This window comes from Microcaecilia unicolor, chromosome 3 (assembly GCF_901765095.1).
Source record: "Microcaecilia unicolor chromosome 3, aMicUni1.1, whole genome shotgun sequence".
Taxonomy (NCBI): Eukaryota; Metazoa; Chordata; class Amphibia; order Gymnophiona; family Siphonopidae; genus Microcaecilia; species Microcaecilia unicolor.
In genome coordinates, this window is record NC_044033.1 from 513,530,833 (window position 1) to 513,556,957 (window position 26,125).

At 45.3% G+C, this 26,125-nt stretch overlaps 1 pseudogene; it reads left to right on the top strand.

The window, feature by feature from the left end:
- Positions 1-5,098: 5,098 nt before the first annotated feature.
- Positions 5,099-19,173, top strand: LOC115465255 (annotated as a pseudogene).
- Positions 19,174-26,125: the final 6,952 nt, after the last annotated feature.

Sequence of the window (26,125 nt, forward strand, 5' to 3'; positions counted from 1 at the left end):
TAGTGTGCACTCTTACGAGAGAGTGTACACGCTATTCACAAAGAGGGTGCATGTGTGAACCTCTTCCCTTTACTGTGGCCTGCCTCTGTGATGTAACTTCCTGTTTCCTCAGAGGCAGCCGCAGTAGAGAAGAGGCCGGTGCAGGAAGCAGGGCAGCGTATGGGAGCTGATGCTGCCACCGGCTTTTGGAAAATGGAGAAAAAAGGTAAACTCGAGGAAGGGAGTGAAGGAAGGAACGAAGGGGGAGATGCCAGAGACCTGGCCTGGGGGGGGGGGGGGGGGGGGGCATCTTATCCCTGCCTCAGGCAGCATCTTGCCTTGGGACGCTCCTGCATGATATATATCTGCATACACAGGAGACAATGCATACAAATATTTATTATTTACACACATTGTGTATATCCTGAAAACCAGATCTGTTTGCGGTATTCAAGGATCAGTGTTTCCATCCTCAGGCTAAGACTGCAGCAGTGGTGTGCTGAAGCAGGCTCTCACAGGCTCGCAAGAGCCGGTTGTTAAGTTTTTAAGAATTTTGGGAGCCGGTTGTTAAAGTAGGGCCCTCCATGGCTACTTTAACAACTGGCTCCCAAAATGTGGGCTTGGGCCCCCTACTGAATTCTCTTTTGCTTTGCTGGTGGGGATGCTGAGCCCTGCCAGCCAAGTAAATAGACTGCTGCTGCTCCCCGCTCCTTGTTTCCAGCTCTGAGCAGCAGGCTGGGACTTCTCGAGCATGTGAAAGAAGTTCCAGCATGCTGCTCAGAGCAAGATGTTGGGAGTGGTGGCAGTCCATTTATTGACTGCCAGCAAAGGTATGCCTAGCGTGCCCGCACGAAGGGCGGGAGGAGAGAGACGCAAGTGTTGCTTCCCCCCCCCCCCCCCCCCCCGGCCACCCCTGGCCCTTCCAACTGCAGAGCTGGCTACGTCCGGAGAAAGAGCCTGTTGTTAAAAATTTACCAGCACACCCCTGGACTGCAGTTATATTTACATAAGTACATAAGTAATGCCACACTGGGAAAAGACCAAGGGTCCATCGAGCCCAGCATCCTGTCCACGACAGCGGCCAATCCAAGCCAAGGGCACCTGGCGAGCTTCCCAAACGTACAAACATTCTATACATGTTATTCCTGGAATTGTGGATTTTTCCCAAGTCCATTTAGTAGCGGTTTATGGATTTGTCCTTTAGGAAACCGTCTAACCCCTTTTTAAACTCTGCTAAGCTAACCGCTTTCACCACGTTCTCCGGCAACGGATTCCAGAGTTTAATTATGTGTTGGGTGAAGAAACATTTTCTCCGGTTTGTTTTAAATTTACTACACTGTAGTTTTATCGCATGCCCCCTAGTCCTAGTATTTTTGGAAAGCGTGTCTGTCTGTGTTCATGTAAAAGTAAAGGGACAGGTAGACAACATTAAACTTCAGAAAAGAAAAATCCCTTACTTGGTGCTGCTCTGTCTGAAGTGATGTTCCCTTAGCAAGACACTGAAAATAGAGGGACAGTTTTGGTTTCATATTTCACAATGTTCCCTATCAGCCTTTTTGCTGCATCACCTTTTATCTTAATGTTTCAAATGCGTAAGTGCTTCCAGTCTCATTTCTTGGTTCCTTCTGTGCTATCTATCTGGATCTTTGATTTCAATCTGAGCTGTCTTTCTCAGTTATCATTCAGGTAACAAAATGTCCTCTCTTAATTTAGTAAAATTGCCTGCATTCGCCAACTTTTCTTCTCAGAGTCTTACTCACTTTATAATCAGGCTTGAGCTACTGCACTTGGGGGCCCTCTTACTAAGGTACGCTGAAAAATGGCCCGCGGTAGTGTAGACGTGTGCTTTGGGTGCATGCAGAATCATTTTTCAGCGCACCTGTAAAAAATGCCTTTTTAACATTTTTGCCAAAAATGGACATGCGACAAAATGAAAATTGCCGCGCGGCCATTTTGGGTCTGAGACCTTACCGCCGGCCATTGACGTAGCAGTAAGGTCTCACTTGCTAACCGGGTGGTAATGGTCTACACGCGTAAAATGGCGATTACCACCCGATTACTGCCTGCACGCCAGAAAATAAAAATATTTTCAGGTGCACATAGCAGACGTGCGTCATAAATGAAATTACTGTAAGGGTCACGCGGTAGACGGGCAGTAACTCAAAATTGATACGCGTTGCACGCGCGTAGGTGCCTACGCAGCTTAGTAAAAGGGCCCCTTGGCTATTTTTCATATCCTGCAATTTAGTGCTTGCATTGACTCAATACTACTTGAAGCTCCCGTTTTGGCTTACTACTACTACTATTGATCATTTCTATAGCGCTGTACACCAGACACAAAAAGACAGTCCCTGCTCAAACAGCTTACAATCTAGATAAGATAGGCAAACAGACAGAACAATTAAGGGTAAGGGAATAAAGAGGTGAGGATAAAGGACAGGGCAAGTGAGTGGTGGTTAGGAGTCAAAAGCAGTGGTAAAGAGGTGGGCTTTAAGTTTGGACTTGAAAACGGCCAAGGACGGGGCTACACGTACAGGCTCGGGAAGTCTATTCCAGGCGTGAGGTGCAGCAAGACAAAAGGAACGGAGTCTAGAATTAGCAGTAGAGGAGAAGGGGACGGATAAGAGAGATTTATCTACAGAACAGAGTACCCGATGGGGGGCGTAGGGAGAAAGCAAGGCCATGTTACCTGCATGCCCCAAAAGTTGCACTGATTTGCTTCTCCTTCCCACTATTGAACCCCCTCCCCTCCCCAAATTCCCCAGGTCATATAAGAGGTAGAGATAGGCAAATCTTTTCCAATATGGTTTTAGCTTTAAAGTTTTGCTCCAGAGGTACCTGGATACTCAGAGATGGCTTTGATTAGTTATAACACTAAGGGGCCTTTTTATTAAGCCGCCTAGGCGCCTACATGCACCGAGCGTGTGCCCGGTTACCGCGTGGCCCTTGCGATAATTTCAATTTTGGCGTGGGTCTGCATAATATGTTTTATTTTCTGGCGTGCATAATGGATGCGCGCCAAGTGGCATTTGATGCGTGTAGGTCATTACCACCCAGATTCTTTACCGCTAGGTCAAAGGTTGACGGTAAGGTCTCAGACCCAAAATGGATGCGTGGCAATTTTGATTTTGCCGCACGTCCACTTTCGGCAAAAAAAATAAAAGGCCTTTTATTACAGGCGCGCTAAAAAATGGATCTGCGCGCACCCAAAACCCGCATCTACACTACCACAAGCCATTTTTCAGCGCGCGTTTGCAAAAGGACCCCTAAGTCTGTCTTTTTGAGAGAACCTTAATTTGCTGAGTTTGGTTCATCAGGGCTGGCGCAACCCGGTAAGCGCGGTAAGCATAGCAGGGGGGCACAGACCTCTGGACGGCACCAGAAGCCATGCTTTCCGCTGCCAGGAGAGGTCTTCATGATCCTCACCTGCCCGCCCTCTTCTCCCACAACTGCCCTCCTTTCCTTCCTACCGCCCTGCCTTTAAAACTTTTTTATTTTACCTCGTCACAGCTGCGCAGCAGGCTCGGCTTGCCTCCAGCCTTCCCTTCCCTTTCAGTGTCCCGCCCTCCTCTGACATAATTTCCTCTTTTCGTGAGGGCGGGACACAGAGGAAAGGGAAGGGAAGGCTGGAGGTGAGCCGAGTCGAGTATGCCGCTTTTACTGCACCACTGCGACTTATGTACTTATGTAACTACTGAATTAACTAACTTGGCGCTAAATGATAGATTAGTGATCGGATGGTAGTTTTCGAAGTGGTTAACAGGTTTCAATGTATCTTTTCATTTTGATTGCATGGATGTCGTTTTCCACTCCAGAGAAACATATCTATCTGTTAAAGATGAAATAACCATGGAATGTAGGAATGGAATAAAAAAGGCAGCATAGGATTTGATCATTTTTGCAGGAATGGGATCTAAGCTAGTTGTGTTAGGGTTTAACAGTTGAAGTACTTTTGTCAGTTGTGATTGAAACGGGAGAGAGAAAGATGAAAATGCTTCAGATTGTGAGTTTGAGTGCTGAAGGAATGGAGGGGATGGTGAAGTGGTGTTAGAAGTCTGACTGTGCTGCAAATCAATGATCTTACCCTCAAAATAAGGTGCAAGGTCTGAGACACAGGGAATAGAGGCGTTCTGGCTTCCGGGTTCGCAGTGAGGGAGGCAAGTACACTGTAAAGTGTGGCCGTGTTCGCCTCACCCTATGCTTGGAATAAACTTCCCGAGCCCATACGCCATGCGCCCTCCCTGCCCATCTTCAAATCCTTACTCAAAGCCCACCTCTTCACTGTAGCTTTCGGCACCTAACCACTTACCTCTATTCATGAAACCTACACTGCCCCATTTGATTGACTGCATACTTGTCCTTTAGATTGTAAGCTCTTTTGAGCAGGGACTGTCCTTCCTCGTTTAAAATTGTACAGCGCTGCGTAACCCTAGTAGCGCTTTAGAAATGTTAAGTAGTAGTAGAATAATAATCTCATTTTACAGTGAGTAATGCTGTCTCCTACGATGTAGCAATTAGTCTGTATGCGTCCAAGGAGACAGGCTTACGGTATTGGCACCATTGGTGCTCAGCTTGACACAGTTGACCACGATGGCTAAGGAGGTTCGAGATGAGCCAAGGTTCTCTGCGAGTTACAGTGACCAAGGGGAGTTTGGAAGTTACCGGGCTAGATGGTCTAGACCTGTGCCTAGGGAATCTGTCCATGTTTTAAGTCTTTCCACTAGCGGGAGGGGAAAGAAGGTGGACAGAGGAAGCAAGGAGAGATGTGGCGGTGACCCACGGGAGATCCTGTGTTACCATGGGTTTGGCATAAGAGTGCGTTGAGATAGTACAAGTGGCGTAGGAAAAAGTTATAAGGCAAGCGGAAAAACCTGAGGCACGATTGGAGGGGAAGAGTTGCTTTGTATTAGCGCGTATATTGTCCAAGGTGTGCCCTCCGAGGTTTGTTGGGCCCTGCACACATTGTACAAGATCTAGTTCATCTAAAAGTTTAGCGAAATCTTGGACCGCTAGAGATGACGGATCATCTAAATGAAGGTTAAGGTCCCTTAAGATGCTGAGATTCTGGGCAGTGATGCATTGTTCCATAAGTGTCATCTATTAAAAAGAGAGGGAAACAATGCGAATCTTTGTACCTAAGCATGTGGTTGCCAAGTCCCATTTCTGGCAGTGGCATAGCCACAGGTGGGCCTGGGTGGGCCAGGGCCCACCCACTTAGGGCTCAGGCCCATCCAACAGTAGCACATGGTCATGAAAATGCTGCTCTCCACAATACTGGCACCTTCGCATACTCAGTTTGCAGCGCGTGCCTGCTGCAGACTACCAAGGTGGAGACTGGAGAGAAGCATTTTCCCACCAGCTGTGATATTTTTTTGATGTGGGGGTGGGGGAGAGAACATTTGATGCCCACCCACTTCTTGCCTAGGCCCACCCAAAATCTGCTGTCTGGCTACGCCCCTGGTTTCTGGTACTTTGTTTCTCAACTCAAGAAGCTGAAGAAGTCTTCAGGAGAGATCATATACTGTGGACAGGTTTTTGAGAAATCTCCGCTGAGGGTGAAGAACTTTGGGATCTGATTCTCGCAGTGGAACCCACAATATGTACAGGGAATACCGAGACCTGACTACTGCTGGCGCTGTGACACAGTGCTGTCGCGATATGGGTGCTCGTCATCGTGCCCGGGCCCACTCTATCCAGATTATGAAAGATGAGCAGATAGCAAGTGCCGTAGACCTGCAGTCAAACAGTTTCATGACTCCAAAATTACGTTCCCTCTGCCACACAGAGTTTTGCGCCGTCAGCATAAACCACGTTTCACCACCAAGAGACCAAATGCATTCTTCTAAAAGGAAAACTGTTCAGCCTTTTGGGTTAATAAAATACTTATCTGAAAAAAAAGAGAGAGAGAGGGAAACAAATGTTCAATAAGGAATTCTAACTAATGTTCCTCACAAAGAATCGTAAATGAAAAGAGAACAAAAGAAGTTGTGATGTTGAGAAAAGAAAAATAAAAATAAAGTAAAAGGAGGAAAAAAGGAACCGGGTGCATCAGATTTATATCAGTGGCCAGGCTATTAGGTCTCCTGTAGCCCTCAGCTATTCCAAACCCTTGAGCCTACTGCGTAAACATCAATCACTTGCCAACCAGGACCAAAACCTCCAAAAAAAACTACTGTCCATACTTTATTAATGAAACTGAAAACTGATACAAAAATAGAAGAGAATATTCTCACAGCAAACTTACAACATATCCTGCATTAGCAGACTCAGCGCTGATCAAATCGTTCCACTGCCCGACGCTAAAACACATATAGAACAAGGTGTTTCGGTCGAATGACCTGCTTCCGGGGATAGTGAATGTCGCACGCACTAAAATAAAAACAAAAAAATAAAAATAAAAACTGAAAAATATATTTTAATTCAGTGTGTGAATCTCAACAGCACAAAATATAACAGAACTAAAATGCAAAAGTGATCTTACCTAAGGCGTGTCCGGCAACAAACGCCGACAAAACGGCTCAGGAGGGTGAGGCTTAATGTCAACTCGCATTTAAAAGGGCTCACGTTACGTGATGACAGATGCACATTAGAAAACAGCAAGAAAAATATGTATATATGTGCAAATATACATGTACATATATGCATGTGCACATCTCTCTATATAAATAACGTACAAGCTGCAAAACATATATGATCTGTATCTTGTATGAATTCAAAACCCGAACAATAATAAGCACCATATAAGATGATATGACATTTCCGGTATGAACACGTCCCAGAAAACATCCTTAAATGCCTAATCTCTGCAACACATCAAAACCAAAGTACGTAATGGACATAACCCAACCCTTCCGCTGTACGATTCCTAATGTGGCTATGCTACATGAGCTTTATCTTACCATAACATCACTTTGTATTTGTTCACACCGGAGTCTGCAAACGCCTCTCCGGTACTATGTAAGCCACGTTGAGCCTACAAATAGGTGGGAAAATATGGGATACAAATGTAACAAATAAATACATAAAATATATCTAAATTCTGCACCCACTGCTTGACTAACATGTCATCTGATCACGTTGTACATGCAGGACGTCAGACTCACAGAAACAGAACGAAGCCTTGCAGATCAGCCAGCAACGGATGTCAGACTCATAGAAACAGAACAAGCCTTCGCGGGAAGAAGAGGACCTCCTCGGCTGGCGGATTGGGGTCCCCCACCAGCAAAGGTAGGCGACGGCATGGGAGGGTTGGTGGTGGGAGGGGGGTCGAGAGGGTCATCGGCAGGGGTCGTCAAAGTTGGTGGCGGCAATGGCGGGGGAGATCGGCGGTGGCGGGGGGATCGGCGGCGCTGGGGGGGGGGGGCTAAAATGTGCCCCCTCACCTCAGGCTCTGTACCCCCCTCCCGCCGAAGTCTGGCTATGCCCCTGACTTCAATACAGATGGTTCCACTCCTTGACCCTGCACATTTTCTTCTATCGTAAAACTTATGAAGGATAATTTATTTATTTATTTGTTACATTTGTATCCCACATTTTCCCACCTATTTGTAGGCTCAATGTGGCTTACATAGTACCGGAGAGGCGTTTGCCGACTCCGGTGTAAACAAATACAATGTGATTTTCTGGTAAGATAAAGTTCATGTGGCAGAAGCCACATTAGGAATCGTAGAGCGGAAGAGTTGTGTTATGTCCATTATGTGCTTTAATCTTCTTGTGTAGCCGAAATCAGGCATTTAAGTTGGATCGGTGGGGTATGCCTTTTTAAACAGGGTGGTTTTTAGTATTTTCCGGAAGTGTAGGTGGTCGTACGTCGTTTTCAAAGCTTTTGGTAGTGCGTTCCACAATTGTGTGCTTATGTAGGAAAAGCTGGATGCGTAGGTAGATTTGTATTTAAGTCCTTTACAGCTTGGGTAGTGTAGAGTTAGTAGGTGACGGCAGAAAAAGACCTCTTTGGTCCATCTAGTCTGCCCAACAAGATAAACTCATATGCGCTACTTACCATTTTCAGGGCACAGACCGCAGAAGTCTGCCCAGTACTAGCCCCGTCTCCCAACCACCGGTACTGCCACTCAATCTCCTCTAAGCTTCTGAGAATCCATTCCTTCTGAACAGGATTCCTTTATGTTTATCCCACGCATTTTTGAATTCCGTTACCGTTTTCATCTCCACCACCTCCCGCGGGAGGGCATTCCAAGCATCCACCACTCTCTCCGTGAAAAAATACTTCCTGACATTTTTCTTGAGTCTGCCCCCCTTCAATCTCATTTCATGTCCTCTAGTTCTACCGCCTTCCCGTCTCCAGAACAGATTCGTTTGCGGATTAATACCTTTCAAATATTTGAACGTCTGTATCGTATCACCCGTTTCTCCTTTCCTCCAAGGTATACATGTTCAGTTTATTGTGTATCCTATCATGTTTCTCCCCAGACAGCACTCTGAGAAGGAGCAAAGGTAAAGGAGCCATCATTGGTAGCAGAGAGAGGCTGAGTGTTAATTCGGATGCGTTTCTGGTTGGTAGGTCAATTATTATTCACTGCAGGAAGAACCTTTTAGCCATTATTACATAGCTACTGGTATTTGTAGACAGAAAAACTATTCATCAGCTAGAATGAATAAAAATAAATAAAAAAACATTTTCAACTTCCACCCACTATTTTTGTAACACCGTTATACCATAATGTGCGTCACTAATCCTCTTAGCAATGTCGCAGGTCCATCACTAATCCTCTCAGCAGTGTCTCAGCCTCTCTCTGCTACCAATGATGGCTCCTTTACCCCTTGCTCCTTCTCAGAGTGCTGTTTGGGGAGAAACATGATAGGATACACAATAAACTGAACATTCAGCCAGACCGGACAAATACAATACCTGGAAACTATTGATGTTTACATAAAATACACTAAATACAGAGAAATGAAATCATAATATTGAACAGAGTATAGAAAATAAAATTTAGATAACGCGGGGAAACCGCTATTACTGGGTATTCCACAGAGCAAACATTGCTTACAATTCCATTATTAAAGCAATATTATAATAGGTATATGTGTTCAGTACTGGTCTCCGTATCTCAAAAAAGATATAGTAGAATTGGAAAAGGTACAGCGAAGGGCGACGAAAATGATAGTGGGGATGGGACGACTTTCCTATGAAGAGAGGCTGAGAAGGCTAGGGCTTTTCAGCTTGGAGAAGAGACGGCTGAGGGGAGATATGATAGAAGTGTATAAAATAATGAGTGGAATGGATCGGGTGGATGTGAAGCGACTGTTCACGCTATCCAAAAATACTAGGACTAGAGGGCATGGGTTGAAGCTACAGTGTGGTAAATTTAAAACGAATCGGAGAAAATTTTTCTTCACCCAACGTGTAATTAGACTCTGGAATTCGTTGCCGGAGAACGTGGTACGGGCGGTTAGCTTGACGGAGTTTAAAAAGGGGTTAGATAGATTCCTAAAGGACAAGTCCATAGACCGCTATTAAATGGACTTGGAAAAATTCCGCATTTTTAGGTATAACTTGTCTGGAATGTTTTTACGTTTGGGGAGCGTGCCAGGTGCCCTTGACCTGGATTGGCCACTGTCGGTGACAGGATGCTGGGCTAGATGGACCTTTGGTCTTTCCCAGTATGGCACTACTTATGTACTTATGTACTTATGAATGCTACTAATTACTGGACAATCCTCTACTCCCAGAGTCAAATTTAAAACCTATCACGAAAAGACTCCAGTGTAATTTAGATATAAAAAAAAACTTGTATTCGTTATACTTTGGTGTCATCCTACAACAGCTGACACTCCTGCTTATAATCGAACGAGAAAAACGCCCAAGTTCCGACCTAAATCGGGAGATGGATGTTTATCTCACAAAAACGAATAACGCGGTATAATCGAAAGCCGAACTTGGACGTTTTCAACTGCACTCCATCGCGGAAGCGTACAAAGTTGACGGGGGCGTGGTGAAGGCGGGACTGGGGCATGGTTATCACCCGAACAGAGATGGGCGCCTTTCGCCGATAATGGAAAAAAAAGTATGCGTTTGTAGCTAGAATTTAGGGCACTTTTCCCGGACCCTGTTTTTTCATGAATAAGGCCCCAAAAAGTGCCCTAAATGACCAGATTACCACCGGAGGGAATCGGGGATGACCTCCCCTGACTCCCCCAGTGGTCACTAACCCCCTCCCACCACAAAAAATTATGTTTCACAACTTTTTATTTTCACCATCAAATGTCATACCCACCTCCCTGGCAGCAGTATGCAGGTCCCTGGAGCAGTTGTTAGGGGGTGCAGTGGACTTCAGGCAGGTGGACCCAGGCCCATCCCCCCTACCTGTTACAATTGTGCTGCTTAATGCTTAGTCGTCCAACCCCCCCCAAACCCACTGTACCCAAATGTAGGTGCCCCCCTTCACCCCTTAGGGCTATAGTAATGGTGTAGACTTATGGGCAGTGGGTTTTGAGGGGGATTTGGGGGGCTCAACACACAAGGGAAGGGTGCTATGCACCTGGGAGCTCTTTTACCTTTTTTTTTGTTTTTGTAAAAGTGCACCCTAGGGTGCCCGGTTGGTGTCCTGGCATGTGAGGGGGACCAGTTCACTACGACTCCTGGCCCCTCCCACGAACAAATGCCTTGGATTTATTCGTTTTTGAGCCGGGCGCTTTCATTTCCCATTATCGCTGAAAAACAAAAACGCCCAGCTCACAAATTGTCGAATAAAACATGGACGTCTATTTTTTTTCGAAAATACGGTTCGGTCCGCCCCTTCACGGACCCGTTCTCGGAGATAAACGCCCATGGAGATAGACATTTTCGTTCGATTATGCCCCTCACTATCAACTACCTAAAAACTCTCATTCACTTCATCCACTCACCGCTCTCACCCTGTACCTAGTAATATAAACTACACGAAATTGCATTACAATCGTACAATATATAACACTTGTTAAATTAATTTACATGTTGCACCAATTTTACACAGTTGACAGAGAACCACTACCCAGTCTGTCCAACGCAGTGATTCACGCCACGCTTTCCACCAGGCCACTGCGTTCCAGATGTTGATTATTTAGTCCCAAATATACAGGAACAAACTAAAATATTGATAGTCTATCAACTGCTTGCACACAGTCTGCTACTTCAACAAGCGTCCTTTAAGATCACTGTATAGGTACTGAGAAATCGGTGACCAGTTCATTGTTTCACCATTGGTGTCTCCTACTCATATCGGTTCTCATATCAAAATGCACCACCTGTAAAAAAAAAAAAAAAAAAAAATTCAGCACCCCCAATCATTTTGAAAAGTTGGCTCCTATGCACTACAGATTAGTAGATCAAACGTGAGTGCAATTTAAGGACCATCCTTTCATCGGTGGGGAACCACTATATATTCAGGTTCTACTGGGAAGGCACCGTCATGCAGTGACCCATTTATAAAATTCCTCAACCGTCGCAATACAACTGGTAACTCCTTAAATAAACTCCCTAGGCAGCGGTCTAATAAATAATGCCCCTCACCCACATGGTAGACTCTTGCAGTGACACATACATAAACGTTTCTTACAAGGAATCAACCAAAATGGAATGCAAATCCTTAATCTCATGCTCAATCTGCATTCCCAGAGTAACCCCCCCCCCCCCCCCCCCCCCCAACACACACACACTAAATCACTGTTAAGCAACAATCTGATTAATGGATAGAAAACAGAGGGTAGAGTTAAATGGCTATTTTTCTCAGTGGAGAAGGGTGAATGTTCTGTCCCCATATTCATAGAGGAAGGGTATATTGTGATGTATATTTAATATGAGTATTATTTTTATTTACTGCATTGTCTGTGTAATAGATAGCATTATGTATTAGAACTGCTTTTCCTATAGTTTGCAGTATCCTGTGATTGACTCATTGTGAGCTTTTCCTATTGGCAGTTCGCTCTGAGCTAGGGCCAGCCCTCCCTCTCTGCCCCTGTGAGCCTTGTGAGAGAGCCCATTCTTGCTAGCATGCTTTGTTATCAGCAGACGTTCTAGAACTGAACCCTCCTTAATCTACTGTAATTCCATCAAGATTTTTAACCATCTCCCCAAGTCATTCCCCTTTTACTTACCCTGAGTTTCTCCCTCTTATTTCCTTTGTTACAGCTTTTCCTCTCAGTTGGGCTGGGGTTCTGGCCATCTCCTTGCCTCTGAGGTGGCTAGATACAGACTGTATGTGCAGAAGGCAACAATTCTCTTCTAAGCAACTGAACTGTAAATTACATTTTCTTTCTTTATTATGACTGCTACAATAAAGAAAAATTGCTTAAAAATTGAGAGTCTACTGGTAGAGCTTCTATTTGGGGATGGTTTAAGCTGGCTATTTAGCTACACTATATTTTGCCTAGAACAGTACAGTGAATAGAAGAGATATTTTCGTTAATGGCAGGGCCACAGAGAGACTGGGCCGGGCCCGGGGCAAGGCCGTCCCCGGGGCCCCACCCTTGCTGCTCCCCCTCCATCCCCCCTGAGGTCACCGCCGCTCCCCCCTCCACCCCCCCTGAGGTCGCCGCCGCCACCGCTCCCCCCTCCACCTGCCCCCTCCGTCCGCCACCGGGCCGGGCCCCCTGCATTGAAATCACAGCGCCTCTCACCTGTTTGTCTGTCCTAATTAGATTGTAAGCTCTGTCGAGCTGGGACTGTCTCTTCATGTTCAAGTGTACAGCGCTGTGAAAGTCTAGTAGCACTATAGAAATGATAAGTAGTAGTATTACCTCCGTGTGAAGGCGCTGCAGGCAGCAGGGCAGCAGATCGCCTTCCTTCGGTCCTCCTTCCCTCCTTGTGTCCCGCCCTCGCGGAAGTTACGTCAGACGAGGGCGGGACACAGGGAGGGAAGGAGGCCCGAAGGGAGGCGATCTGCTGCCCTGCTGCCTGCAGCGCTTTCACACGGAGGTGAGGGGCGCTGTGATTTCAATGCAGGGGGCCCGGCCCAGTGGCAGACGGTCGATGACGGAGGGCGGGTAGGACTGCGGCACCGGTCCCCCCTTGGAGGCCCGGGGAATTTTGTCCCCCCTGCCCCCCCTCTCGGCAACCCTGGTTAATGGGAATAAGAATACAATCAAAAATTTTAGGTCACTATTTCTAGAGAACTACAACAAAAATGATCATTTTTAGTAAGAATAAAAAATGTACAGACCTGAATAGAATAAAAGCTAAAATTCTTAATTGCCCTTAATGAAAATTCCTTACAGTAAAATGAAAATGCTCAGTGTGTTGTGCTCTCCACAGTGGCTTCCTCTTCTACAAACTGGGGTTGTTTGCCTGTTACTGACATTGAATAAATGATATTTTTTTTGCTCTGCAGCTCTACTGAGACCCTGATGCAGGCAACCACGTACAGGCTCAGTTAATGGTGTCGACGCAGGTCAGGAAGATACAGCAGACTGCAGAGCTCCAGTCTGCGGAATGCGTGCTTGCTGGCCCACCCAGGCCCACCCCTGTGTGCCTGCGGTGTTCTTGATGCGTCGTTTCTGCTCTTAATAAAAAAAGGAAAGCTAGAACTAAAACTATTTGTCCTGAGATTCCTGAAATGAACAAGGACTAAAGTTTTGGGGAGAGAACTGAAAACTAAAATTATCATTGCTGACAAGAACTAGAATAAAAATTACATGTTTTGCAAATGACTGAAAACTAGCACTAAAATTATTTTCCAGACTAAAATATCACTGGTGAGTAGTGGAATGGGACCAGTGTTATTCAACATATTTATAAATGAATTGGAAATGGGAACAAGTGAGGTGATTAAATTTGCAGATCATACAAAACTATTCAACGTTGTTGAAACACGTGCAGACTGTGAAACGTTGCAGGGAAATCTTAGGAAACTGGAAGACTAGGCATCCAAATGGCAGATGATATACAAAGTGGACAAGTGCAAAGTGATGCACATTGGGAAAAATAGTCCAAATCATATTTACCTGATGCTGGGGTCCACCTTAGGAGTCAGCACCCAAGAAAAAGACCTAGATGTCATTTGTTAATATATGTTACAGTTAGAGGCCACTCCACTGGAATAGTGGTGGGCAGAGCCATAGAGGCTGGGCTACCAAGAAGCACTGATCAGGCTAGAAAATCTGATGGTGGCTTGACACTAGGTACTTGCTGAAGCAGGGCCTAGTTGACAAGTCAAACCAAGACCTGGTGTAACAAGCAAAGGAAGTTTTAAAGCCTAGATGAAGGATTAAATGACTTGAATAGCTAAAAGTTAGGTCAAGTAATTGAATTTAAAATGGAGTCCTTTTCATAAGATGGATACCTGTCCCTGCATTTGAAGTTAGAAAAAATTGTTTATCACAAAGTATGTTGCAGATATTGGGAAATGGTAAGAAGGGGGGGGGGGGGGGTTGGGGGCTTCCGATCTAGCTTGCGGTTAGCAACTGTAAGAAACAAGATTTGCATAATAAAATATACAGTTTTAATGAGTGAAAAGGGTATTTAAGAAGTGTGAATATGGGTGGAGTTTGGAGAAATCCCCAACTTCATCCAGAGGTGCAGAATTGCGGACGGTTGTCCTGAAACTTTGACTGATGAGCGTGCCCGATTGATGTTGCACTTGGGTAAGAATAAATTCTATATTATCAGTTACCTTCCTTGCCTCTCTCTGTTTCTTGTCTACACACTTATTTCTCCTAACACACCTACAGAGGCAGATTATTCTCAATAATATACTCCTACCTATTAAGACATTATGTGGGAAGACAAATGTACACAGATGTTCATAGATGCCAGGAGTCAGATCACAGAGGTCATGTTAAAGGGACATATTCTGAGCCTTCTAGAACTCCCTCTTCGCCCCCGTGGACAGAGGACCAGCAAGGGTCAAGAGAGGGGATGAAAAAACACGTTGTAGAGAATACATTGAGACCAGCACTGTGTGCAGCAGCCAAAAAAGCAAACAAAATGCTAGGAATTATTAAGAAAAGGATAGAAATTAAGACAGGGAGTATTATCATGCTTCTGTATCGCTCCATGGTGCAACCTCACCTTGAGAATTCTGTGTGATTCTGGTTGCCGTATCTCAAAAAAGAATTAGAAAAGGTTCAAAGAAGGGTAATCAAAGTGGAACTCCTCTCATATGAGAAAAGGCTTAAGAGGTTAGGACTCTTCAGCTTGGAGAAGAGACGGCTGAGAGGGGATGTGATTGAAGTCTTCAAAGCCCTGCATGGTGTAGAATAGGTAAGCATGAATAAATATTTTACTCTTTCCAGAAGTACAAAGACTAGGGGACACTCATTGAAGTTACATGGTAACACTTTTTTCAAGTGAATAAGAGGAAATATTTTTTCAGTTAACGAATAGTTAATGTGTTGCTGAAGGATTTGGTAACGCTGACTAGTGTATCTGGATTTTTAAAAAAAGATTTTGGACAAGTTCCTGGAGGAAAAGTCCTAGTCTGCTATTGAGATGGACAAAGCCACTGCTTGTCCCTGGAATTGGTCGCCTGGAATGTTGCTACTATTTGGGATTCTTCCAGGTACTTGTGAACTGGATTGGCCACTGTTGAAAGCAGGATACAGGGCTAGGTGGACCATTGGTCTGATCCAGTATGGCTATTCTTATGTTCTTATGTAATCTCTGCAAACTTCCTGTTAATCGAATTATTTTCTCTTTGAAAAACTGTGTAAAATCATGCACCTTTATATGCCCACCCGCCCACATGAAACAGCTCCCATGTACTGCTGTGGCTGCCTGTAATCAATTATGAATAATAACATTTCTTCACCTCTCTTAACTATTCTCTTGTAATAATTAATCCACATTCGCCACTCTCTTCTAATGGACTAATCTTCAGTTTCTTGCCAAGATGATTCCAACTTTCTACATCCTTACCTTTTCTACAAAAACTGGTAGTATACCAGGGTGAGTTTTCTAACCTTAGGTGCCTTTATCATCATCATAAGTGATCGGTCCATGGTGCGACCGCACCTTGAATATTGTGTTCAATTTTGCTTGCCGCATCTCAAAAAAGATATAGTGGAATTAGAGATAAAGGGGATGGGATGACTTCCCTATGAGGAAAGGCTGAAGCGTCTAGGGCTCTTCAGCTTGGAGAAACGATGGCTGAGGGGAGATATGATAGAGGTCTATAAAATAATGAGTGGAGTGGAACGGGTAGACGTGAATCGTTTGTTTACTCTTTCCAAAAATACTAGGACTAGGGGGCATGCGATGAAGCTACAAAGCAGTAAATTGGAGAAAATGTTTCTTCACTCAACACGTAATTAAACTCTGGAATTTGTTGCCAGAGAACGTGGTAAAGGCGGTTAGTTTTAGATGATTCTGTTAGCGCAATTGAAAAGTTGTGTGATCTGTTGGAATTTATTTGAACAGCTGTACAAGTGATGTTATTAATAATAAAAAAGATTTAAAATAAAAAGGTCTGGACGACTTCCTAAAGGAAAAGTCCATAGACCATTATTAAATTGACTTGGGAAAATCTACTGCTTATTTCTGGGATAAGCAGCATAAAATATATTGAACTTTTTCAGGATCTTGCCAGGTATTTGTGACCTGGATTGGCCACTGTTGGAAACAGGATGCTGGGCTCGATGGACCTTCGGTCTGTCCCAGTATGGCAACACTTATGTAACTTAGGATTCTGAATGGAATCTTGCTACTCTTTAGGGTTCTAAATGGAATGTTGCTATACACTTTGAAATTCTGCATGGAATCTTGTTATTCTTTAGAATTCTAGAATCTTGCTACTCTTTGGGGTTCTACATGGAATGTTGCTATTGTTTGGGTTTCTGCCAGGTACTTGTGACCTGGATTGGCCACTGTTGGAAACAGGATGCTGGGCTTGATGGACCTTTGGACGTGTCCCAGTGTGGCAATACTTACGTACTTATGTCTCATCTCACTCTTTAACTAGTTCAGGCACAGGCATCTCGAAATCCACCTGTCTTCGAGTCACTCTAATCCAGTGATGTTCCTTTACAATCCTTCTTCTTTATTTGCTGCTTTTCAAGGGCACCTGCCTCACCCTAAGTCTATCAAGTACAGTAATGATCTGACCAAATCATTGCTGATCATCCAGTGGCGAAGGTACATGGGGCTACGGAGGCCTGGGCCCTTCCAAATTTCCTCTGGGCCCCTGGTTTTGCTGGCGGGGGTCCCCAACCCCTGCCAGCTGAAGCTTTGTCCAGCGCCGGTCTCCGGCGCCGCCTCGTTGCCTGCCCTGTTCTGTCTTCCCCTCAAGCATTCAGAGTTGTGAGTTGTTTGGTTGATCGTTATACAACGGTTGTGGTCACCTTGCTGGTTTTTTATTATATGTCCTTTGTGTTTGATGTGTATAGAGTGCACACTCTTTCCTGATAATAAATGTGCAATCCACTGTTATATTTAGGCCCCATGTGGAAGAAATCCAGCATTGAGAGCATCATGAGTCCATCATACACTGGAGGACGTCCTGATTCGTGTGGGGTGTAGCTGATGCGTTTGCTATTTAAGGGAGGGCAGTGCTGTGTAAACTTGTCCTTGGTTGCCTGTATTCTAGAACACCAGAAGTCCCACCAAGTGACCTGTTGGAAGTAAAGAGGGGTACCTGATGAGAGCCTTGAATGAGGAGCAGGATTAAAGCTTTTACTATTAATCTCCTGAGCCGTGAACAGAAGCCGACCTGCAGGCTGGAGATTGGGGAGTCTCGCCACAACCCAGGCTTAGAGGTAGGACGCTATCTGTCCGCGGCTGGTGATTCCTTTCAAGGTGAACCTCTGAAGGGCTTGGACAGTGAGTGCTGAAGTCCAGTTCTCCGTTGGCAATGTTGATGCAACGGAGGAGTTGATTATGAATGCCAACTGGTTGCAGGTCAGGCGAAGGGGTTGTGTATAAGTGCATAACCCAGTAAAGAAAGACTAACTGCTCTTGTGACTTCATAAGATTAACTGTGTTGAAGATTCCTATGACCACTTTTGCAGAGTTATACTTGTTCAATAAAGTTCAGTTATTTTCTATGACTCTCCACCTTGATTTAGGCACCAATTATAGAATATGCTTAGTTGATTTTTCAGCGCCTAAAATCTACATTCATCCATTTACACCAACGAAAACTTGGTGTAAATCCCTGCGCATAGATTTAGCTAGGCCCATATTCTATAACTAGGCACATAAATTTTGGAACGCCTGTGAAATGCCCATTTCCTCGCCCATAACCATGCCCCTTTTTGCCTGCGTGCGTTAGAAGTTCGGCACACATCGTTACAGAATATGCTTAGAGACTTGTGCGCCTAAATTCTAATCAGTGCCAATTAGTGCTCATTATCGCTTGTTAAGTGCTGGTATCAGTGCTCACTAGCCTGTTAAGCTTGTTAAATTACACGCATTGTTATAGAATCCACACCAATTTTGGTGCCGATCTTTAGGCACACTATATAGCAGGGGCATAGCCACACTTCGGCGGGAGGGGGGTCCAGAGCCCAAGGTGAGGGGGCACATTTTAGCCCCCCCGGCACCACCGACCCCCCTGCCATTGCCGACCCCCCCTGCCGCCGCCACCAACTTTGACCCCCCCTACCAATGATCCTCTCGACCCTCCCTCCCGCCGTCAACCCTCCCCCGCTGCCGCCGTCACCTACCTTTGCTGGCGGGGGACCCCAACCCCCGCCAGCCAAGGTCCTCTTCTTCCGGCACTGTCACGATGGTGACTGTTTCCTTGTCTGTGCTCGCCTCGCCCTCTGGTGGCCAGAACCGGAGGCTGCTATGAACTGTCACGCATTCCAGACTTCATCCCAGTCCGGTCCGGATCTTCCGGGCTGCCAGACTTGCTTCTCTTGTTTGTGCCTGAACAGCACCCGTAGCTGCCTTGTGATTCCTGCATCTGAACTTCAGCAGCTGATGGGCTTTATTAATCACCTGGAAACTTCTGTGTTTGCCTTTGCATCGTCTAAGGCAGGGGTAGGCAACTCCGGTCCTCGAGAGCCACAGGCAGGTCAGGTTTTCAGGATATCCACAATGAATATGCAGGAGATAGATTTGCAAGCACTGCCTCCATGGTATGCAAGTCTATCTCCTGCATATTCATTGTGGATATCCTGAAAACCTGACCTGCCTGCGGCTCTTGAGGACCTGAATTGCCTACCCCTGGTCTAAGGTCCCTGGTTTGTTGGTGCTTTATTGCACTTCTGCCTAGTCTGGTTTCTTGTTTGAGTTTCTTGTCCGGTTCTAGTTAGTCTGTGTGTAGTTTAGATTAGGTTTATTGCTTATTTCCTAGTCTTGTTTCTGGTCTGTATTCCTGGTCTAGTTTCTTTTTGTCTGTGTCTCTTTCTTAGTGTCTGTGTGGCAGTTTTCAGTCCTGACTCTTTTCTGTCAGTGTTTGTACCCTGTTTCAGTGGCTGCTTGTCAGCTTTCAGTTCCTGTCCTTTAGCTTGTCCTTCTCCTGCTTTGTGTAGTATTGTCTGTCTGTGAGTCCTAGCCAAGTTTTCTACCTTGCTGCCCACTTATATTCCTGTCCCCTCTGACCCTCAGTCTCTGTTCAGCCTAGTTGGTATCCAGTTCCTGCCCTGTCCGGTAAGTCCTGCCGGCCACCTGCACCCAGGGGCTCAACTCCTGGGGAAGGGTGGTCAAGTGCAGGTGAAGTCTAGCTGTTTCTGTCAGAGTTCTGCCTAGTCTGTGGTGTGGGGTGGTTTTGCCTGCCACTGCCACTCCTTGGCAGTGTCCCAAGGGCTCACAAACCTAGTTTCTGCCTTGAAAACCTGACACACAAGGCTTCGTTCTGTTTCTGTGAGTCTGACGTCCTGCACGTTATACGTGCAGGACGTCAGACTCATAGAAACAGAACGAAGCATTGCAGATCAGCCAGCAATGCGGCCGCTGGCTGATCTGCAAGGCTTCGTTCTATTTCTGTGAGTCTGACGTCCTGCACGTACAACATGCAGGACGTGCAGGACGTCAGACTCAGAAACAGAACGAAGCCTTGCGCCAGAAGAAGAGGACCTCGACTGGCGGGGTTTGGGGTCCCCCGCCAGCAAAGGTAGCCCACGGCGACGGTGGTGGTGGGGGGGAGGCTCGGCGGTGGGAGGGGGGTCAAGAGGGTCGTCGGCAGAGTGGTCCAGGGCCAAATCTACGGGGGCCCAGGCCCCCGTGGCCCTAAGTAGCTACACCACTGCTATATAGAATCCGAGGGATAATCTGTGTAGTAATTTCATAAGAAGTCCTGCTACATACATACAACATGGTTAACCTGCAGATAATCCTTTATAAAGTTATCCCCACTGTGATTTCCTGTTGCAAGTACTGTGCATGTTTTGGGGTTCAAAGTATATCAGCTTTCTGTTTCTCCTGCAGGGAAAAAGAAAGGCCATTTTGGAAACTGATGAAGTCATTTATGATCTAGTGTCACCCCCTGAAGCAGCTTCTAAGTGAAACAGGGAACCCCTGTTAGGTGTTCTCTGCCTTTCCCATGGACAGTGACAGCTTCTTCAACAGTTGTGTTGAAAATGGATATGTGACCTGAACAAACTTATACTGATTGGTGGAAGGGAGAGGCGAGATTGAGAGTTTTTTTTGAGATGTGGAAGTATTGAATTGTTGAAATTCTGAATTTCAAAGGTTGATTAAGAGTATTCTGGATTAATATTTTTGAATTACTTTTGAAAAGGACTATCGCTTGCTTGCTTTAGCCATTTTTATTGGAGACCTTCATCAGCATCAAAATCACTTGGTGCTTGCCATAAGTTTGTTTTGTCATTCATCCACCCCCCGTAGAGTGGACTTGCCAACGCTCACTTGTCTGCACACCTCTGCTTGCGTTTTTCCTGCTGTTTAAAGATCTAAAGCTTCCAGCTTTTTTGTACTGAACATGCTTTTTCTTTTTCTATTTTTAAAAATTTCCAGTTTAGCATTTAATGCTATGTTTTAAGCCTCCTTATCTTTGCCAGTGCTGCCTTGCATCACTTAAAAGAATCCTAACAAGTTTGAGACTAATTAGCTCGCATCTGAAGGCTCTGACCGCATTATAACCGATCCTGCGTAATATCGAGCCATGTTATAATGAGTCTGTGGTGTACTGACTGATAGAGATGTCCTAATTAAACCTTTTAGTCTCCTAATTGGTTCAAAAGCCTATAAATCAGGCTGGGGTGGGTAAGAGGGAATTAATCTCTAAGCAAAGGTTTCCTGTGGGGAAAGGAAGAAAGGTCCTTAAACAGACTAGGGGGCATGCGATGAAACTACAGTGTAGTAAATTTAAAACAAATCGGAGAAAATTTTTCTTCACCCAACGTGTAATTAAACTCTGGAATTCGTTGCCGGAGAAAGTGGTGAAGGCGGTTAGCTTAGCAGAGTTTAAAAAGGGGTTAGACGGTTTCCTAAAGGACAAGTCCATAAACCGCTACTAAACGGACTTGGAAAACTCCAAAATTCCAGGAATAACATGTATAGAATGTTTGTACATTTGGGAAGCTTGCCAGGTGCCCTTGGCCTGGATTGGCCGCTGTCGTGGACAGGATGCTGGGCTCGATGGACCCTTGGTCTTTTCCCAGTATGGCATTACTTATGTACTTATGTACTTATGATGGCTTATCAGATCAAAAGTATCCACCTATAAAATTTCAGGCACACTTAATTCAGCACCAACCAATCGTTCACTGCCTGTAAACTCTCCTGAACAAAGGATTTCATAAGATCTAATGTTGTCTGCTGGGGAACAAAATCTGCACATCATCAGCACAAAAAAATGGACTAAAACCAAGTGCCCGAATTACATCTGCCAAAGGTTCCAAATACAAATAAATAAAGTTGGAGAAAGTTGTACCCCATCAGACAAACACATCAATGGGGACAAACCACCCATGCCTAAAACCTGGAAACTCTGGTCCTGCATGAAAGATCCAAACCACATGAGTACATAAGTATTGCCATACTGGGAGAGACCAAAGGCCCATCAAGCCCAGCATCCTGTTTCCAACAGTGGCCAATCCAGGTCACAAATACCTGGCAGAAACCCAAACAATAGCAACATTCCATGTAGAACCCCAAAGAGTAGCAAGATTCTAGAATTCTAAAGAATAACAAGATTCCATGCAGAATTTCAAAGTGTATAGCAACATTCCATTTAGAACCCTAAAGAGTAGCAAGATTCCATTCAGAATCCTAAGTTACATAAGTGTTGCCATACTGGGACAGACCGAAGGTCCATCGAGCCCAGCATCCTGTTTCCAACAGTGGCCAATCCAGGTCACAAATACCTGGCAAGATCCCCACAAAGTACAAAACATTTTACGCTGCTTATCCTAGAAATATAGGCTACTAAAATATATATGTGCAGGAGAAAATCATTCAAAATATTCGCAATTGGCAACCAGGTGGAGTCTCATATCTTTTGCACGAATATTCACATCACTCCCTTGGTGACTCTATTACCGTGCATAGGTTTAATCATCGACTGAAACCACCTCCACCCTAATGTTATAATTTCTTAAACATAACGTACCAAAAAATACAAACATATGTGAATATATATAAAAATGTACAAAAGACACTTAGCTTGCGGAGCAATTAAGCTCCCTTATTCAGACTGGGTGTGTAGAGGCCCCGACAGTGCCTGTTTCGCTATGCTTCTTCTGGGGGAACCCACACCATTTAGCCTGATGAAATAAATCGTAAAATACACAGTGTCAATCTCTTGTTCCCATTGCAAATCTTAACAATATTCAAATTAATATCGTGGACTTACTGAATCGTGTCTTGACACAGTCCCTTGACTATTCACACAAAATGGCGCCTCTGCTCTCTTACAAATCTGTCTGTTACCGGAAATAATTATACATCATTTCCGCAAGGAAAAACCTTAAGTGTTCACATAAAGCTGCCCCATTGCAGCATAGTGTTGAGACCCTCGGGTTCCACCGTATTTAACCGATGTATCCAGAAGGTCTCACGTTGCAACAATTTCCTATTGAAATCCCTGCCTCTAACAGCTGGATCAACACGTTCAATCACCTTACATTTAAGGTCTTCAAAACTATGATTTGTGGCCACACAATGTTGAACTAAAGGAGCACCAAAATTGCGTGCGTTAATCCTAGATTTGTGTTCTATCAGTCTAGCATGAAGCGATCGAGTAGATTTACCTATGTATAGTTTATGACACGGGCACTTGATGTAATATACAATGCCTTGAGTTCGGCATGTGGTGTGTTTTTTTAATTGGTATATTTTACCATTATGGGAAAAATGGTCTCCCTCTTCTGTCATTTCACATGTCTTGCAAAGAGACTTGCCACACCTAAAATGTCCAGTTTCTAATGTGCTGTCAGATAACTCATTGGACAGGGCAGGTAATAGTGCAGGACTCAAAATGTATTTATTTCATCAGGCTAAATGATGTGGGTTCCCCCAGAAGAAGCATAGCGAAACAGGCACTGTTGGGGCCTCTACACACCCAGTCTGAATAAGGGAGCTTAATTGCTCCGCAAGCTAAGTGTCTTTTGTACATTTTTATATATATTCACATATGTTTGTATTTTTTGGTACGTTATGTTTAAGAAATTATAACATTAGGGTGGAGGTGGTTTCAGTCGATGATTAAACCTATGCACGGTAATAGAGTCACCAAGGGAGTGATGTGAATATTCGTGCAAAAGATATGAGACTCCACCTGGTTGCCAATTGCGAATATTTTGAATGATTTTCTCCTGCACATATATATTTTAGTAGCCTATATTTCATTAGGAGTTAGTCAAGCCATTAAGTTTTTTTGTTTTTTATCCTAGAAATAAGCAGTGGATTTTCCCCAAGTCAATTTAATAATGGTCTATGGACTTTTCCTTTAGGAAGCCGTCCAAACCTCTTTTAAACCACGCTAAGCTAACCTCCTTTACCACATTGTCTGGCAACGAATTCCAGAGTTTTATTACACGTTGAGTGAAGAAGCTTTTTCTCCAATTCATTTTAAATTTACTACATTGTAGCTTCATCACATGCCCCTAGTCCACACCAATTCCTTTACCCCCACATTTCATAACCTTTGGTATGCTATGGTTCAATATGTCAAATGTGGTGTAAATATCCAATAACACTCCTCTGGTCCACTGTATAATGTTGTATCTCATCCTCCAAAGTGACTAATACTGTCTCCCTAATGAAACCAGCCCAAAATCCTGATTGTACTCCGTCAACAGCATGCACTTCCTCCAAATATTCCTGCCACTCCCCCAACACGTAAGACTCCACCAACTTCCCTTCAAATGGGAGATTCAAAATGGGCCTATATCTTCCCACATCAGCTATAGACGTGGACTCTGCTTTTAAAATGGGTCAAACAACAGCCTGCTTGTCTGGTCCCTGAAATACACCCATAAAGAAAGAGGCTGAAATCACTAACTTCATAAATTGAAAATAATCAGATGGCAAAAGGTCTGCAGAACTTCCTCCCTTTGCCAACTTGGAGACCAAACGATGCAACACCATCTCAGATGGAAGATAAAACTGCTCTACAGATATACCCCTCTCAGTAATCCCCAATTCCCCCACCAACTGTGCCAATGCTACTCCCCCCCCCCAGGGGCGTAGCCAGATGGCCAATTTTGGGTGGGCCCAGTGGCGTACCAAGGGGGGGGGGGCAGTGGGGGTGGTCCGCCCTGGGTGCACGCCGCTGGGGGGGTGCCGCGCGCCGGTCAGCATCGTTCGTTTCCATGCTCCCTCTGCCCCGGAACAGGTTGCTTCCTGTTCCGGGGCAGAGGGAGCATGGAAACGAACGACGCTGACAGGCGCGCAGCACCCCCCCCCAGCGGCGTGCACCTGGGGGGGAGGGGTTATTTTCACTGTGGTGGGGGGTGTCCTTTCGCCGAGGGGGGCGTGCTGCACGGGGGGGGGGGGGGGGGGGCACTGCACCCGGGAGGGCGGGGCGCATCGGCGATCCGTCCCGGGTGTCAGTGCCTCTAGGAACGCCACTGGGTGGGCCTGAGCCCAAGGTGGGTGGGCATGGAATTTGCCCCCCTCCCCCGGTACCCCTCCAGTTTGCTCTTCTCTCCACGCCTCCCTGCCCACAAACCCGCAAATATTAAATACTTGAGCTGGCGGGAATCCCTAAACTCTGCCAGCTGAAGATTTCCTCCTCCTTCTTGAGCAGCCAGCACTCTTCCAAATGGCAGCACTTGCCTCAAACTGATGCTGCTTGTGACAGGCCGTGCATGTTTAGTGCTTTTGCATGTGCGAAAACTGAGCGTGTGCAGAAGGGCTAGTCTCACGTCAGCTCAAGACAAGTGCTGCTGGCTGACATACGGAAGAGCACTGGCTGCCCAAGGACAGAAAATCTTCAGCTGGCAAGGTTTGGGGATACCCATCAGCCACAGCAAGAGTGTCACAATTTGGGGTGGGCCTGAGTCCAAAATGGGTGGGCCCCGGCCCACCCAGGCCCACCTGTGGCTACGCCACTGCCCCCCCCATCCTTCCCCCCATACCTTCCCCCCTACAATTATTAGCCAGTCCCTCCTTAATTAACCTAATCTTTTTCACAAAATGGCTTGGTAAACAGAACCATGAGGTTGATCAACTCCCCCCCCCCCCCCCCCACCTCATCTCCAAATCTTCTTTGTCTGATCACCCCAAACATTTCCTGAACAGCATTTAAAACACAATCCTTGTAATACTTCTGTTTGCAAATCCCGTTAATGATAAACCTGAAAAGCCTACCTCCACTGCATGCTTTCCTCACTATCTGACCTACGCCAAGCATGCTCCAAGCATCACAACTCTCTCCTTTCACCCATAGTTCCTCCAAAAAAGTAACTGTCTAATGTACGTGGCTAGAACAAGAGCCCACTGGATATCAAACTTATCAAATACTGTCTTTCCACGTCTTGGTCAGACCATCAAGTGGTTGGGACATATCCTCTAAAGAGAAGGTATTACTTGTTCAAAACCAACTTCTCATAAATTTTACCTCTTGTTCTTCCCATCTGAGTACCTTTCCCTTTAAAATATCCCTGCACCTGAAAAACTAAAAGAGAATGGTCTGACCAAACCATAGGAAAAATCTGAATATCTCCTACCGAAAACGACTCCCACAATTAATCCAGGAATAGAACCAAATCCAGTGTACATCAGTAGTTGTGTGCGTGTGCACCAGTGTGAACAAGGAGATAATTTATTTATTTATTAGGGTTTATTTGCCGCCTCTTTGAAGGA